Source organism: Bufo bufo, chromosome 2, assembly GCF_905171765.1.
Source record: "Bufo bufo chromosome 2, aBufBuf1.1, whole genome shotgun sequence".
NCBI classification, from domain to species: Eukaryota; Metazoa; Chordata; class Amphibia; order Anura; family Bufonidae; genus Bufo; species Bufo bufo.
In genome coordinates this window covers 721,319,958-721,337,318 of record NC_053390.1, presented here as the reverse complement: position 1 = coordinate 721,337,318, position 17,361 = coordinate 721,319,958, and the positions used below count along the sequence as shown (strand labels likewise).

The 17,361-nt window shown below is 43.6% G+C and overlaps 1 long non-coding RNA gene across 1 annotated transcript; it reads left to right on the top strand.

The window, feature by feature from the left end:
* Nucleotides 1–891: 891 nt before the first annotated feature.
* LOC120991878 lies at nucleotides 892–13,685 on the top strand. The gene is made up of 3 exons (XR_005776849.1): nucleotides 892–1,000; nucleotides 9,011–9,016; nucleotides 13,675–13,685. It is a non-coding gene; the product is annotated as an uncharacterized LOC120991878 (long non-coding RNA).
* The last annotated feature ends 3,676 nt before the right edge of the window (nucleotides 13,686–17,361 follow it).

The window sequence follows — 17,361 nt, the reverse complement described above, 5'->3', positions numbered from 1 at the left end:
AACATTAAATTTCATTTCCTTAGATCTGTTCTGAGTGAAGGCAAGATAGATCTTGAGTATTGTTCTACGGATAAAATGGTAGCTGATGTTATGACTAAACCAATAACAAAGTTTAAGCTTGATAGGTTTGTGAGTTATATTTTTGGAATATAGATAGTAAAATGATGTAACTGTACCAAACTATTTCTCATAAGCAGTATAAGGCTTATTGCACACGACCGTATGGCTTTTTCAGTGTTTTGCGGTCCGTTTTTCATGGATCCGTTGTTCCGTTTTTTGTTTCCGTTGTGTTTCCGTTTTTGTTCCGTTTTTTCGTTCCGTTTTTCCGTATGGCATATACAGTATACAGTAATTACATAGATAAAATTGGGCTGGGCATAACATTTTCAATAGATGGTTCAGCAAAAAACGGAACGGAAACGGAAGACATACGGATGCATTTCCGTATGTGTTCCGTTTTTTTTGCGGACCCATTGACTTGAATGGAGCCACGGACTGTGATTTGCGGGCAATAATAGGACATGTTCTATGTTAAAACGGAACGGAAAAACGGAACTACGGAAACGGAATGCATACGGAGTACATTCCGTTTTTTTTGCGGAACCATTGAAATGAATGGTTCCGTATACGGACCGTATACGGAACGCAAAAAACGGCCAGTAAACGGGGAAAAAAAACGGCCGTGTGCATGAGGCCTAAGAGCAAGTGGGGGTGTTAAGATATATGACATCTTTTTATATGCCCTTATACAGCTTATCCATCGATCTACAGTCATATGAATATGTTGTCTGTTTGTTAACCAGGAAGTGTTTAAATAAAGTTGCACTTAAAAAAAAAAAAGAGCAAGCTGCGCAGTAAAGAAGCAGCGTGTTCCTGAGGAAACAAAAGCATGGTGCCTGTGTGAGTTTGTCCTCCATCAGAGATCTTCTGTAATCCACAAGATAGGTTCAGAAGCAACTTAATCCGGTTATCCTATCTCTTAAGTAAAGAGATGGCAACAGTGTTACCGCCAAGAATTGCATGCAGGCCTGCCTCTTCTTCTCCTCCTCCTACTCCATCCTCCCTCTCCTCATCGGCTGACTCCTCCTTTTCCACTGCTACCATCTCTTCCGATGTGCTCCCCAAGATCTCCAGAACCTATTCGACGTGCCATGTGAGACGTTGCCATGCTGTGCTGCGTCTGTTGTGCCTGGAAGCCAAGAGCCACACCGCTCCTGCACTCCTTTTAGCTTTGCGGTCACAGGCAGATCAGTGGCTAACCCCGCTCAATTTGACAGTTGGTAAAGTGGTGTGCGACAATTGTGTCAATCTGCTGAGCACTCTGAGACAGGGCATGGCACACTTGCCAAATACCCTGGTGTCCAAGACGTGTTGGACAGAGATTTTCCTGGCCTGCCACATTTCAGAAGATCTTACACGGCCATGGCTCGCCTTGCTAACGTTCAGCGGCTACACCACACCTTATTTGTGACTGCCCGACGCGATGGAACTCCACCTTGTATATGCTTGATAGGCTGCTCCAGCAGTGCAGTTAATGACTACCTGTATGAATTCTGCGGCAGGACAGTGGCTGCTCATGCGCGATGCATGCAGACTTCTGCGGCCATTTGATGAGAATACCAAACTGGTCAGTCGCAGTCAGGGCGCCATCAGTGACATCGTACCTTCTTTATGGAGCATGTTTTGCGTCGTGTCATTGATCAAGCCGTCGAGGAGCAGGAGCAGAAAGATGAGGAAGTCGCAATGCTGGATAAATTCCCAGGGGGGCTTCTCCATATGAGAAAAGTCAACAGAGTTGAGGAGGAGCAAGAAGAGCATGCTTTAAACGTATCTAGGATCCCTGGTGTTGTCCGTGGATGGGGGAGGAGAACGAGGACGACATTAACCTGGATGATGAGCAGGAGCCAGGCCCGGCCACTCCACCGCTTCCAGTTTAGTGCAAATGGGGGCCTTCATGCTCCAGTGTTTGAAGAGGGACCCCCCGTATAAAAAGCATAAAGGGCAAGGACCAGTACTGGATGGCAACATACTTAGACCCCTGGTACAAACACAAAATGGCGTAAATGTTACCACCATCACAGAGGGCTGTCAGAATGCAGCACTTCCAGGCCTTGCATCGAGAAATGCTGCATTCTGCTTTTGCAGGCGCTGGCAGAGGAATTTCCACTCACAGAGAAACAGTTGCGGGTACCAATCCAACAGCGCATGGAAGAAGAGGGCGGTTTGAAGATGTGTTGGTCACTTCGGATATGAGATCATTCTTGCAGCCAACCCATTGACAACCATCCTCCGGATCCAGCCTCAGGGAATGCCTAGACCGACAGGTGTCCGACTACATCAAGTTAACGGCCGATGTGGACACTCTGAGAAGCGATGAACTCCTGGACTACTGGGTGTGCAGGCTTGACCTGTGGCCAGAGCTGGCACAATCTGCTATGGAACTGTTGGCTTGACTCTCGTCCAGTGTCCTGTCCGAAAGGACGTTCAGCGCAGCAGTGGGGATTGTGACCGATAAACGCACTCGCCTAGCTCACGACAGTGTGCTCCCATTTCTAAAAATGAATGATGCATGTATCTCGGAGGAATTCAAAACCTGTGACGAGTCGACCATGTTTGATTGAATTTCTCAGGCCAGCTCACAAATATCCGCCACCATCCAGAAAAAATCATGGTCCCTGTCTTAGGTAAATACAGCGGCATAAAAGGCCTTTTATGTCCGTTAAATGCATAATTTTTGGGACCTGTACTGACCGACAGTTACATTTTTATCCTGTGACTGCCTAATGTACCTCCAGCCACAGATTCCCAAATTCTTTGCTGTCAGGTGAATGCTTATTGCCTAATTTTTGTGGTCTGTACTTGCCAACAGTTACATTTTTATCCTGTGACCACTTAATGTACCTCCAGCCACAGAATCCTACAAAGTTGTGGATTGTCAGGTGAATGCCTATTGGCTAATTTTTGGAGCCTGTACTGGAGTGGCAAGTTCTCACAACAATACTTAGTGCACCAGTCACTAATATCTCATGAGAGCTTATAAAATGTGAAGTTGTGTGTACCGCAAAAAAATAAATCGCATCATTAGGGATTTTCACAATGGCGCTTTTTTGAAATACTCGATCTGCATATACAGCAATTTTTATAACATGCATGTGAAATGTAATCAAATACACTGCTTTAATATCAAATTACTTGCAGTGATCAGAAATTCTTCCTCAACCTCGTGAAAATTGTTGCCAACCACTTTTCTGATCGCATCCAACTTCGGTCTGGTGGAAACCCAGTTGCTGTACTAGGTCGCGTCTATTTTGCGCATGCGCATAGGTGAAAATTACATTGCTGATATTTTGCATTGAAAAAAATAATGAATGAAATTCTCAAATTCGAATAATACATCTGGTATGTCACTGTCCATGTTGTGGGACTATTTGTGCACTTCTAGTAAGTATTTGGTGGCTGCAAATATGACCTGAAGGTATTCCAGGTTCGGGAGCCTTTAAAGTGAATGGGGCCCGTGTTCGCGAAGCGTCCCGGCCGATGTTTGTCCATCACTACTCGTGACACTATATTCTTCCCATTGTCGGTCACCATGGTTCCGATTTACAATTGTCGCGGAGAAAGCAATGATTCGATTTCTTGCTGAAAGACATGTCACACAGTTTATCCCCTGTGTGACTCCATTCGCTTAGGCAAACGAGGTGCAGAACAGCGTTACACCGCCGTGCCCTGCACATGTGGTATGCTGGAGGGGCACTGTGGTTTGTCCCTGTAGTGGAGGCTGAGGACATGGTGGAGGATGAGGAGGCAGAGGCGGACAATGTCGCAGGACCAACGGTGTGGCAACGTGGAGGCGGAAGAAGCGTCATCTGTCCAAGTTGCTGGTGTAGCTGTACAGGAACCACATTCACCCAGTGGGCCGTAAAGGACATGTATTGTCCCTGATTGTAGTTACAGCTCCACAAGGCTTAAAAAACTGCCAAACTGCCGAGTAGGTGATTTTACCCCCAACACTATGCACTGACTCACTGCTACTACCGTTGCCTTGGTGGACCCGTGTGCCGCTACTTCCTGGGCAGGTAGGCTCCTGCAAAGTGGGTTGTCTACCCAGAGCACGTTTGGCTCCCAACCTCCCACTGCTGCCACCCTGCTGACTACCGGCCACGCTAGCGACATGCTGGCTCACGGGCAAGCTGCCTCCCTCTTCTCCAGATGATGATGAAGCCCCTTCATCACCTGGCTCCCAAGTGCGATCAGCTACATCATCATCGAGTACTGTCTGCACGTCACTGATGTCCTCCTCAACTGTCTCTGGGTCTGGAGCCTTACTGCTCGCAACACCAGCTCCGATGCCACTCTCCTCATCACTTCTTGCCCGCCTACCAGAGGAAGCGGCGGATGTCTCCTCCAGATCTTGGCTTGGCAACAGCTGCTGACTGTCCTGTAATAGCTCATCCTCGCTGAAAAGGGGAGCCGAGCCTACGACCGGATTCCAAAAAAGTTGGGACACTAAACAAATTGTGAATAAAAACTGAATGCAATGATGTGGAGATGGCAAATGTCAATATTTTATTTGTAATAGAACGTAGATGACAGATCAAACATTTAATCCGAGTAAATGTATCATTTTAAAGGAAAAATACGTTGATTCAAAATTTCACGGTGTCAACAAATCCCCAAAAATTTGGGACAAGTAGCAATAAGAGGCTGGAAAAAGTAAATTTGAGCATAACGAAGAGCTGGAAGACCAATTAACACTAATTAGGTCAATTAGCAACATGATTGGGTATAAAAAGAGCTTCTCAGAGTGGCAGTGTCTCTCAGAAGCCAAGATGGGTAGAGGATCACCAATTCCCACAATGTTGCGCAGAAAGATAGTGGAGCAATATCAGAAAGGTGTTACCCAGCGAAAAATTGCAAAGACTTTGCATCTATCATCATCAACTGTGCATAACATCATCCGAAGATTCAGAGAATCTGGAACAATCTCTGTGCGTAAGGGTCAAGGCCGTAAAACCATACTGGATGCCCGTGATCTCCGGGCCCTTAAACGACACTGCACCACAAACAGGAATGCTACTGTAAAGGAAATCACAGAAAGGGCTCAGGAATACTTCCAGAAACCATTGTCAGTGAACACAATCCACCGTGCCATCCGCCGTTGCCAGCTGAAACTCTACAGTGCAAAGAAGAAGCCATTTCTAAGCAAGATCCACAAGCTCAGGCGTTTTCACTGGGCCAGGGAGTGTGGCAAAATGGAAGACTGTTCTGTGGTCAGACAAGTCACGATTCGAAGTTCTTTTTGGAAATCTGGGACGCCATGTCATCCGGACCAAAGAGGACAAGGACAACCCAAGTTGTTATCAACGCTCAGTTCAGAAGCCTGCATCTCTGATGGTATGGGGTTGCATGAGTGCGTGTGGCATGGGCAGCTTGCATGTCTGGAAAGGCACCATCAATGCAGAAAAATATATTCAGGGTCTAGAACAACATATGCTCCCATCCAGACGTCATCTCTTTCAGGGAAGACCCTGCATTTTTCAACAGGATAATGCCAGACCACATTCTGCATTAATCACAACATCATGGCTGCGTAGGAGAAGGATCCGGGTACTGAAATGGCCAGTCTGCAGTCCAGATCTTTCACGTATAGAGAACATTTGGCGCATCATAAAGAGGAAGGTGCAACAAAGAAGGCCCAAGACGATTGAACAGTTAGAGGCCTGTATTAGACAAGAATGGGAGAGCATTCCTATTCTAAACTTGAGAAAATGGTCTCCTCGGTCCCCAGATGTCTGTTAAATGTTGTAAGAAGAAGGGGAGATGCCACACAGTGGTGAAAATGGCCTTGTCCCAACTTTTTGGGGATTTGTTGACACCATGAAATTCTGATTTAACATATTTTTCCCTTAAAATGGTACATTTTCTCAGTTTAAACTTTTGTTCCGTGATTTATGTTCTATTCTGAATAAAATATTAGAAGTTGGCACCTCCACATCATTGCATTCAGCTTTTATTCACGATTTGTATAGTGTCCCAACTTTTTTGGAATCCGGTTTGTATAATAGTTCTCGCAGTGAGGGATCTGAAAATTACAGAGGAAGGTTCAGGACAGGTGGGGGCACAGGGCCTGCTCCCGGGTCATGCCAACTAAGCGTCATGTCAAAGGAACCCACCGACTCTTGGCTGGGGGTTTCTGATGTCACTTAGTTGATGTCACTTTCTGATGTCATTTAAGAACTGTTGGGTTGCTGGTCAAGACACGACTGCTAGATGACACTGGAAGCTCAGGCCTCTTGCTGTGACCCCTGCTGCCACGCCCTCTTACTCTGCTGTGTCCTCTGCCTACGTCAGAAACATTTAGTCCTCTGCCACTCCCCTGTTCAGGGCCTGGCACTTTTCTGTCTGACTTAGGCCTTGTTCACATCAGCGTTCAGCCTTTCCGTCCTCCTGCTCCGTTATAGGAGCAGGAGAATGGAAAGGACGGATTCGGCACATAACTGAGCCGAGTGGAGCCTACGGACCTCATAGACCCCCATAGACTATAATGGGGTCCGTTAGGTTTCCGCTCAGAAGATGATTTTGGAGCATAGTTTGTATACACAGTTTTACTCCAGGTTTCTATAGCAACCCAGCCATTTATCTTCACTGCTGTAGGAGAGCTTTAACGACTTAAGGACCAAGCACTGACTCCATATATGGACATAGCTATATATAGAGTCAGAGCAGGGACTCCTAAGCCGAACTAGAGCCCCAACACCATCCCCTCTTCAGAGCAGGGGCTGCCTGGTGTAATGCTCTGGTTCTCCCATTGACTTCCATTGTGGTTATTTGCTCTTTAGAGCACCCGGAAGTGTTCTACTTGAGCAACCGAGCACACGAGCACTTTGGTGCTCAACCAACATTACTCCCTATCCTTTCTCTACGCCTTGAATAATCTTTCCCTGCACTTGTAAATTTTTTTTTTTTTTTTTGGCACAATCATTTTTTTTTCTAATACTGTCCCTAGTGCCTGCTGATGGCTCTCCCTGCACTAAGTAAATGGCAGAATCTAAGATGGCTGACGCTATTTATAGGGCTGTGACAACACAGGGCTGGCTGCTGATTGGCTGCATGCATGACATTATAGGTGATCTCGCCTTCCCAGAGTTCCTTTCTCCATGTCCTCACATGTGCAGCAGCCATTTTATGAAAAAAATTTGATTCGTTACCACGAAGCACGAGGAAATTCAGCTTCGGGGCGATTTCCACTTTGTCAGCTTCGATTCGCTCATCTCTAGAAATAATATTTAAGTATTATCATTTTCCTAATTCCCGGAGAACCCCTTTAAACAGCAACTGTTTTACTTGACATTGTGCAGCCTTGAAGAACATGATATAGTTGAAACCAATATTGTTTATTAGGGATTGTGCTATGGCAATAAGAGATAAAACATTTTCTAGAATGACATCAATACCAATCTAATTTTGAAATGTTAAAAACAATGTTTTATCCCTTGGCATCATGTTATTGCCTGTATTATTTGTCAAATTCAAAGATGACAGAAAATGTGCCTTTGAACATTTGAAAGATTAAACTCTAAGATTATCTTAAAAAAATGTCTTATTTTATATGACTATTATTAAGATAATACTGATTAAATTTCACGTAAGCAATAGTCCATAATGCACACAAGAATAGCACCATCAAGCAGAAAAAGACCACGCTGGACATCATCTTTATTAAGTCATAGTTAAAAACAGGCAAAACTATAAAAAATAATAACAAATAAAGTCCCTACCATTCAACACTTAAAGTGGTTTTCCAAGATTTCAATGCTGATGACCTATCCTCAGGCTGTTCAGGCATGTTGGGAGTTGTAGTTTGGCAACAGCTGGAGGGCCGCCGGTTGAGCATGCCTGATCTAGGTCATTTACAACTTCAAGAAAACCTAAGGCTTCAGTAACCTAAAGTATAATAAATAGGCAAAGCCCTAGGTACAAGTGTGGGCATATGGAGGCCTCCACTCACACATGCAATTAAGATGCCACACACATTCTTACTTTGGGTCTGAGCATTGGGCAATACCTTGAGCCCTGTGGGTAATGGAAAATGGAGCCATATTTGTAACACAGCAATATGCTGCACACTTACATGGACTGGACTAGTGTTCAGTGTCGGGAGCCTGCACCTCCGCTATAACTGCTCTGCTTTCCCCAGCAGCCGTAGAACAGCGGGTGGCGGGCAAGAGTGGCGCCAATAGGAGAGAGGCCGGGAGGGGCGATGGCAACTGCACAGAAGAGCAGGCAGGTAAAGGCTGAGGCAGGTGCTGCTGGGAGTGAAATGTGGGGCAGAAGGCGGATGGAGCCCGGGAGCCCACAGTATTCCGACCATGTAGGCTGTGCTGTACAACATCTGTATACACTGACCCTGCAGTGTGGGCGGGCGGCCGGTGGCGCTAGTGATTTATAAAAATAAAAAAAAGGTTAATTCTTCCGCCCTTACCTTCTCTGCGCCGCGTGCGCCCTAAGGCAGCCGCTTGGTCTGCCTTATGGTAGCGCCGGGCCTGCCGAGACCCCCACTGATCAGCTGTTTGAGAAGGCAGCAGTACTCACAGTAGTGCCATGGCCTTCTTGCAGCTTTCCCTAGCCCAGTGATGAAACATTGATAGGTCACGTGGCCTTGGCACAGCTCAGCCCCATTCCAGTGAATAGGGCTGAGCGCGATACCAAGCACAGCCGCAATACAATGTACAGAGATGTGCTTGGTGAGCAGGGATAAGGTCAGGGTGCTCACAGTAGCACCGATGCCTTCTGAAACAGCTGATCCAAACTTGGCTTTGTGCCTTATTAACAAAGCTGAGTTCAGCTTCATATTTTGATACAGTAATTTTTCTCAATAAAGAACTAACATGTGATAAAAGCTAGACGAAGTAAGTCTTGCAATATTTGCATAAACTTCGGAAAGACTTCCGTAGAGGACATACATTTAACAGTAAGATGGAGTACATATTATTAAGGTCGTTTTTAAAAGAATCGGGTTCAGATACAGCAATCCGAATCTGATTCGCTCAACCCTAGTCATCAGTTATAAAATGCTGGAAAACATTTTTAAGAAAAAAAGATAGCAGGAAAACAAGAAGGGTATGTTAGACACTAGCTAATCACTGTTGATGCATGTTTTGCTAGAAAAGCTTTGTCTTGGATGGCTGACCTTACAAAAGATTGCGTATTTAACCAAAGCTTAGTCAATCAAACACTGACTATAATTAATCAGCTACCAAAATAGACTATCTTCCAATGTAACATGTGACACGAACCACCGAAGACCAGCAGCATCGCTTCACATACCGCGTCACATGTCATGCATGGTCTTTTCTAGTTCATGTTGCTATAATTAAATGTCACATATTCATATCTGAAATGTTATTCATAATAGCATTGGTAATTATTCGATTAATAGGTATATATAACATTTACAGTGGTGCAAATACAAATAGTAAAGGACGAACATCGGCCGGGACGGTTCGCGAACGCGATCAAATGTTCGCGAACCGCAAGTTCACGGCGGGCCCTATTCACTTTAATGGCAGGTGAACCTGAAAAACCTTCAGCTCATATTTGCAGCCAGCAAACACTTACTAGAAGTACACAAATAGTCCCACAACATGGACAGTGATATACCAGAGGGGGGTCATTGGCAAAATTTCTCACACAAAATATGTATTTTAAACAGGGGCCATTTTTATGCGTCTTAAAGGGAAACTCTCAAAAATGTGGCCTGCTGGAGCCTATAAAAGTTTTATATCCTATCGGTTTGATGTATACAAATGTGCAGCACTCCGCGTTTTTGTATCCTTCAGAGTCTATTAAAAAAATGCATAAGTTAACGTAATTTTTTTTTCTACCATGGAACTGTATGGTGAATGGACGCCACTGTATGGCATCAGTCTGAGGCATCTGTTAACGCATTCATTTTTGGTATTGAAGAAAGTCACAGAAATAAGATAATAATGCACTTAATAAAGTAGATGCCAGCATTATATTTGGACAAAGTCCGCACTCTGATATGATAAAATCTGAGACACTTAGCCAATATATTTTTATCAAAACAAATCTGTGCCCGCCTACTAAGCGCCAAGGTGGTCTCAGGTCAGGCGGGTCCTACGCTAAACCTACCTAAGCCGTTGGGCTTCTATGTTCAGGAGCGCAAATGCCGCACATATGGTGTAGGAAGGGCAAATGTGCAAAGGAATGCTACTCCCAAGATAAAATAGGAGCACATTCACACTTGAAAGTGCCACTCCCTCAAGCATATACTACATAAACAAAAAAAAATCACAGACAAAACAAAGATAAAAACATCCTGCACGGTATAATAAATAAATATGCGGATGTCCCTGGCCATATTATTGAAGAAAATCACAGAAATAAGGTAATAATTAACTTAATAAAGTAGATGCCAGCCTTATATATGGACAAAGTCCTCACTTTGCAAAGTCCTCAAGCATATACTGCATAAACAAAAAAATCGTTGATAAAACAAAGATAAAAACATCCTGCACGGTATGAAATATATGCGCTCCTATTTTATCTTGGGAGTAGCATTCCTTTCCCCTTTTGCCTTTCCTATCTCATAGAACGCCTTGATTAGGTGGTACATATAGGTGTGCTTGCTCCTCCTCCCATTGGTTGCTTGATGCACATGTAGGTGACTAGGAGCAGCACTCCATATGTGCAGAGTCTGCGCTCCTGAACATAGAAGCCCAATAGCTTAGGTAGGTTTAGCGTAGGACCCGCCTGACCTGAGACCACCTTGGCGCTTGGTAGGCGGGCACAGATTTGTTTTGATCAAAATATATTGGCTAAGTGTCTAAGATATCATCATATCAGAGTGAGGACTTTGTCCATATATAATGCTGACATATACTTTATTAAGTGCATTATTACCTTATTTCTGTGATTTTCTTCAATAATATGGCCAGGGACATCCACACATTTATATATCATACCGTGCAGGATGTTTTTATCTTAGTTTTTTCTGTGATACATTTTTGGTATGCATTAAAAGGATGGCAAAAATAGGATGTGAACCCAGCCCTAGTGTCATAATAAGCACCAGTACCCATCGAAGCAGCATGGCGGAGAGGGGAGGCTGCCATGTACTGACAGAGCGCTACCTGGTTCTGGTGGTCAGGGATGAGGATTGTGTTTCCCAAGGATCATTTTCTACTGGGAAATACAGGGCACAGTATAATACACTAGAATCTATATAATATAAAGATATTAGCCCTACCCCAGAATGATAATACAATTTGGTGATCATTTATTATATAAAAATATGTCTATGTTAGGCGTATTTGTGACACAGATTGTGGCGCAAAGTTCCTTCGCACCGCAATCTGCATATTTTTCCCGCTCATGCCAGGTCTAAAAAAGAATGGCGTGGGCAAGGAAAGCGATACAGTTAATGGCCATCCAGATATTGGATACCACCGCCATACATTCATCGGATAACACCTCTGCACAGTGACCGGATAACACCGCCATACCGTGACCGGATATAAGAGTATAAGAGGGCACAGTACAGGGAATTACTAGGGGCACTGCACAGGGTGTGGTAAGAGGGCACAAAGCAGAGTATATTGGGGGCACAGTATGGGGTGAGGTGCACAGTACAGGGTGGGGGGCACAGTCACATGAACCTGTGACATTAGAAGATCCTTATGGTAATTGTGGTTCATACGCCACCATAATGAGAGGCAGAGGAGTGAGACAAGGGTGTGATTATGTGGCTAGAGAAAAAATAAATAACTGTCGACCAGGCCAGGCCCCAAAAAATTAGGCAATAGGCATTCACCTGACAGCACAGAACTTTGGATTCTGTGGCTAGAAGTACATTAGGCGGTCACAGGATAAAAATTTAACTGTCTGCTAGTACAGGCCCCAAAAATTTGCCAATAGGCCCCAAAAATTAGGCAATAGGCATTCACCTGATAGCAAAGAACTTTGGATTCTGTGGCTGAAGGTACATTAAGCGGTCACAGGATAAATATGTTACTGTCAGCCAGTACAGGCCCAAAAAATTAGGCAATAGGCATTAACCTGACAGCAAAGAACTTTGGATTCTGTGGCTGGAGGTACATTAGGCATTCACAGGATAAATATGTAACTGTTGGCCAGTACAGGCCCCAAAAATTAGGCATTCAACGGACATAAAAGGTCTTTTATGCCGCTGTATTTACCAAAGACAGGGACCATGATTTGTTCTGGGTGGTGGCGGATATTTGTGGGCTGTCATGAGAAAATTGTATCAAACGTGGTCGACTCGTCACATGTGTTGAATTCCTCCGAGATCCATGCCTCATTAATTTTTTGAAATGTGAGGTAGTCCACACTGTCGTGAGCTAGGCAAGTGCGTTTATCGGTCACGATCTCCCCTGCTGAGCTGAAAGTCCTTTCGGACAGGACACTGGACGAGGGGAAGCCAACAGTTCCATGGCAAATTGTGCCAGCTCTGGCCACAGGTCAATTAGACCAACCTATAAGAAAATACTGACATATAGTGTGTAAATAACACTGGGGTCTAGTATAATATACTGAGCCAACAAAAGAACCAAACCAATAACTCCAAAAGAGAGATGAGAGACGCACATATAAAATATATGTAATTTATTAAGACATGATCAAATAACAGACAATATATAAGACAAAAGGCACAAGGGTACAAGAGGGGGGAGACCTCATGTAAAGAGGTCATGTACAACCTCCCTCCCCAACCCCCAGCTGGCAGGGAAAAAGAGGTCACAGCCCTGGGTGTAAATCAGCATAAAATGTGTGAGAACTGTGGGTTCACTCAACGTAACATATACAAATATGTATGCTGCATGCACAGAAAAAATATAAATGAACAAATCGAAAATAAGATCACACTTGGCAAATTAGCCCACCCAGGGACCTGGGATGGCCGCATTAAATATGCAAAAAGCCACTAGGCTGTAAATACAGGCAGGGCAAGTGTGCCAAGTGCAGACAGTAATAGTGTAACGACTAACTAAGCATAGCAACAAAACATATATTACCCATGGTATGCTGGACCCAGAGCATGCGACCAAAAGCTGCACTTCGACGTACGTTTCACCTGGAGCTAGCTGCTCACAATTAAGGACGACGCTTTGCATGTGGAAGAGGTGGAAATGGGGGAAGACAGGGTGATAGCCAGACCACCCTCAGTTCGTCTTCTCTGTGCGAATTTGACAATGAAGAGGAGGAGGAGCAGGAGACGGTTGCCTCAGGAAATTTAATTCCATCTGTTCAACGTGGGTGGGCAGAAAAGGAGGAAGAGGATGAGAAGATTGAGAGTGATCCTCCTGATGACGACAGCGAAGTCTTCATGTTAGGCTGCCTTTCCTGTGACCCGCGCGTGAGATGCATTTTAGACAACACGGATTACTGGTTGTTCACTCTTTTTGACCCCAGCTACAAAGGGAACTTCTCATCTTTCATTTCTGTGGTGGAGAAGACGAGCAAAACGCTGCAATACCAGAAGATCCTTGTTGAAAAATTGCTCCAAAAATTTCCATCTGACAACGCTGGCGACAGAGTCCGTAGTTCCTTGGCCAACCGAGGAGGTGAGACAAGGGGAACACACAGCAGTTCCAACAGAGGCAGGGAAACACTCTCCAAAGCCTGGGACAGTTTCATGACAGCTTTCACTATTGTGTAGCGAATAATTTATAAGACAGTACTGATAAGAAACTGTATCTGTCTGGAGACATCTATTGCAGTTACATAATCACAATCTTATTTACACAAATAAAAAGTACAGTTTCTGAGCCTATGGCCTATAATAAACATAACATAGCTGTAAGCTAAATACTTATTTGGCCAACAGCTATAATGCCAGATCCCATCACACACATGACTGCTTAGCTTGGCCCAAGAAGCATCTGCTCTCAGAAGGAAGAGGGGAGAAAGTCACTACGAGACTCATCTAGCAGCAGCTTTTCATTTGAGAATAAAAGGATTAAGGAGTTGGAATCCAACTTGCCCAATCCTTGTTTCCCCTGGCATCTGCAGTCAGGGAAGGGGGCGAGTGTTGCCCACATACACATTAGATGGCCATCCATTCCTACCAATTTCAGTCGGTTCGGTTAGAATACATACTAGCATAACCAGTATGGCCAACTTAACATGCCTTGTTTCCTTTTAATATTCCTATTATATAATGACTTGTATTAGTTATTCTGTATAAAGTAATAGTCCATGACATTAAAACATGTCTTTTACACACCAAAATTGATAAACTAAGCATAAAATGCGAATTTTAGATTTGAATTAATTTAGTGTTTGTAAATTTAGCATTTGTATTAAATGAATAATTTGTATAGTTAAATTTTTTCTGAGGTTGGAGTTGGGTAGTGCAGCTGACTACGAAGGTTTTAACGTCTTTCCATGTCAATGCACACTAACTTGTTCTTCAAAAATATTGATTTGTGTGCTTTGTAGGACAGGAGAAAACAGATTGTTTTTTAAATTATGAATGGTATGTTGCAGCTGAAACAAAGATGTGATTTTAAGATGTGTTTGACCCACAGGTTTTCAAAGAAAGGCAGGATCAGTTGTTGACAGGTCTGACATAGCTTTGCTTCCATTGTTAGGCCGTTTTATTCTTTAAGCATTTTTTTTCCATCAGTTCAGGAACTGATATAATGTGAAAATGATTTAAAAATGTTTCTCTCATTTTTTTCTTGCAAAAAATATGTATTTAATCCCTTAAGGACCGGGCTCATTTTTACCTTAAGGACCAGGCCATTTTTTGCAAATCTGACCAGTGTCACTTTATGTGTGACTAACTTTAAAACGCTTTTACTTATCCTGGCCATTCTGAGATTGTTTTTTCTTCACATATTGTACTTTATGACACTGGTAAAATGGAGTAGTAAGTCCAATAGGTCGGCACTGCAGGTAAATACTTTGTGGTGCTCGCGGCCTAGGATTGGCATGCCACGAAACAAAAGCAAGAAAGGACCAGCACTCACTATAAGTTGTCTGCAAAAGGTTCTTGTTTATTGTCACATAATCCTGTCACGCGTTTCGACATTCGCAGGTGTCTTTATCAAACAGTAATACACACATTACAAAACCACCCTTAAATAGCCAAACCCCTCATCAAGGTGTGCGTATCACGTGATTGTGATGTCATAGGACACACACAAAAAAAACAAGTGTAGACACACAAGTGTGAATGAAATCTTAATAAAAAAATGAAAATTATATATAAATTTATTTATTTATTTATTTCAATTTTTTTTTCTGTTTTTAATTTAACTTTTTATGATTTTAATTGATCGATTCGGTTTCAGATTTTATTCAATCTTATGTACAGATAATGTGGATAGGTTTTCATGATGGCTATATTTATACATGCTTTTCTACAGGTGAAGTGATGCAAAATTGTGCTGCATATTGCAAATACAAGCATGAGAAGACCATATCCATGCTGAGAATTAACTGTTACAATACTTGTTTGAATTGTGTGTCTACACTTGTTTTTAGGGGGTGTGTCCTAGGACATCATGATCACGTGATACCCACACCTTTATGAGGGGTTTGGCTATTTAAGGGTGGTTTTGTAATGTGTGTATTAAGGCTCATGCACACAACCGTATGGCTTTTTCAATGTTTTGAGGACCGTTTTTACGGATCCGTTGTTCCGTTTTTTGTTTCCGTTGTGTTTCCGTTTCCTTTCCGTTCCATTTTTCGTAATGCCATATACAGTATACAGTAATTACATAGAAAAAATTGGGCTGGGCATAACATTTTCAATAGATGGTTCTGCAAAAAACGGAACGGATACGGAAGACATACGAATGCATTTCCGTATGTGTTCCGTTTTTTTTGTGGACCCATTGACCTGAATGGAGCCAAGCATCGTGATTTGCGGACAAGAATAGGACATGTTCTATCTTTTCACGGTACGGAAATACGGAAATACTGAAACGGAATGCACATAGAGACACTTCAGTATTTTTTGCTGAAGCATTGAAATGAATGGTTCAGTATATGTACCGCATACTGAACTCAAAAAACGGCCAGTATACTGAACGCAAAATACTGTTGTGTGCATGAGCCCTTACTGTTTGATAAAGACACCTGCGAGTGTTGAAACGTGTCATAGGTATGTCGCAAACATAAAATTTTCGCGAATTTTTGCAGATGTTGGCGAACGGGCGAACTGGGCGAACCGCCATAGATTTCAATAGGCAGGCGAATTTTAAAAACCACAGGAACTCTTTCTGGCCACAATAGTGATAGAAAAGTTGTTTCAAGGGGACTAACACCTGAACTGTGGCATGACGGAGGGGGGTCCATGGCAAAACTCCCATGGAAAATTACGTAGTTGACGCAGAGTCGGGTTTTAATTCATAAAGGGCATAAATCACCTAACATTCCTAAATTGTTTGGAATAACGTGCTTTAAAACATCAGGTATTATGTTGTATCGATCAGGTAGTGTAAGGGTTATGCCCGCTTCACAGTGACAGACCAAACTCCCCATTTAACGCACCGCAAACTACCGCAAACAGTCCATTTGTACAACCGCAAACTCCCCATTTGCACAAGGTTGGATACCAAGCTAGCCATGTCCCGTTCCTTGTCCTCACTGATGTCATTGAAGGTCTCTTCCTCCACCCAGCTACGTACAACACCAAGGGTCACCAAAAGGTGACAACAAGCCCCATGGGACGCCTGCTGTGGTTGGTCTTCCACCTCCTTAAAGCCACCTTCCTCCTCTGACTCCTCTTCTTCAGACTCCTCTCTCTGTGTTGCCGCGGGTCCAGCAATCGACGACGACAAGGCTGCTTCTGGTGGTGATGGTGACCACAACTCTTCCTCTTCATGCTTATCTACGGCCTGATCCAGCACTCTTCGCAGGGCACGCTCCAGAAAAAACGCATATGGGATGAGGTCGATGATGTTGCCTTGGGTTTGACTGACCAGGTTTGTCACCTCCGCAAAAGGACGCATGAGCCTACAGCCATTGTGCATGAGCGTTCAGTAAAGCGGCCAAACAATACCCAGCTCCGCAGAGGCTGTGCTCTTTTTTTTTAATAAAAAAAAAATCTGTTCTTAACAGTTTAATTTATGTTTTGTCCCCTATCAGGGGCCGGTGTATGGATTAGATTTTAGGAATCGGGAGATGGAAAAAGATGCTTGGTCGGTCCTCTTACTTCCAATTTGGGGCACTGCGCATACGCCTTGCAATGTATTGTGCCACCAGATGTGAGTGGTGTGTTTAAGTAGTACTATTCCTATCAGTTTACTCCCTGTTACATCCCCTATCAGGGGACGTGTATGGAATAGATTTTAGGAACCGGGAGAT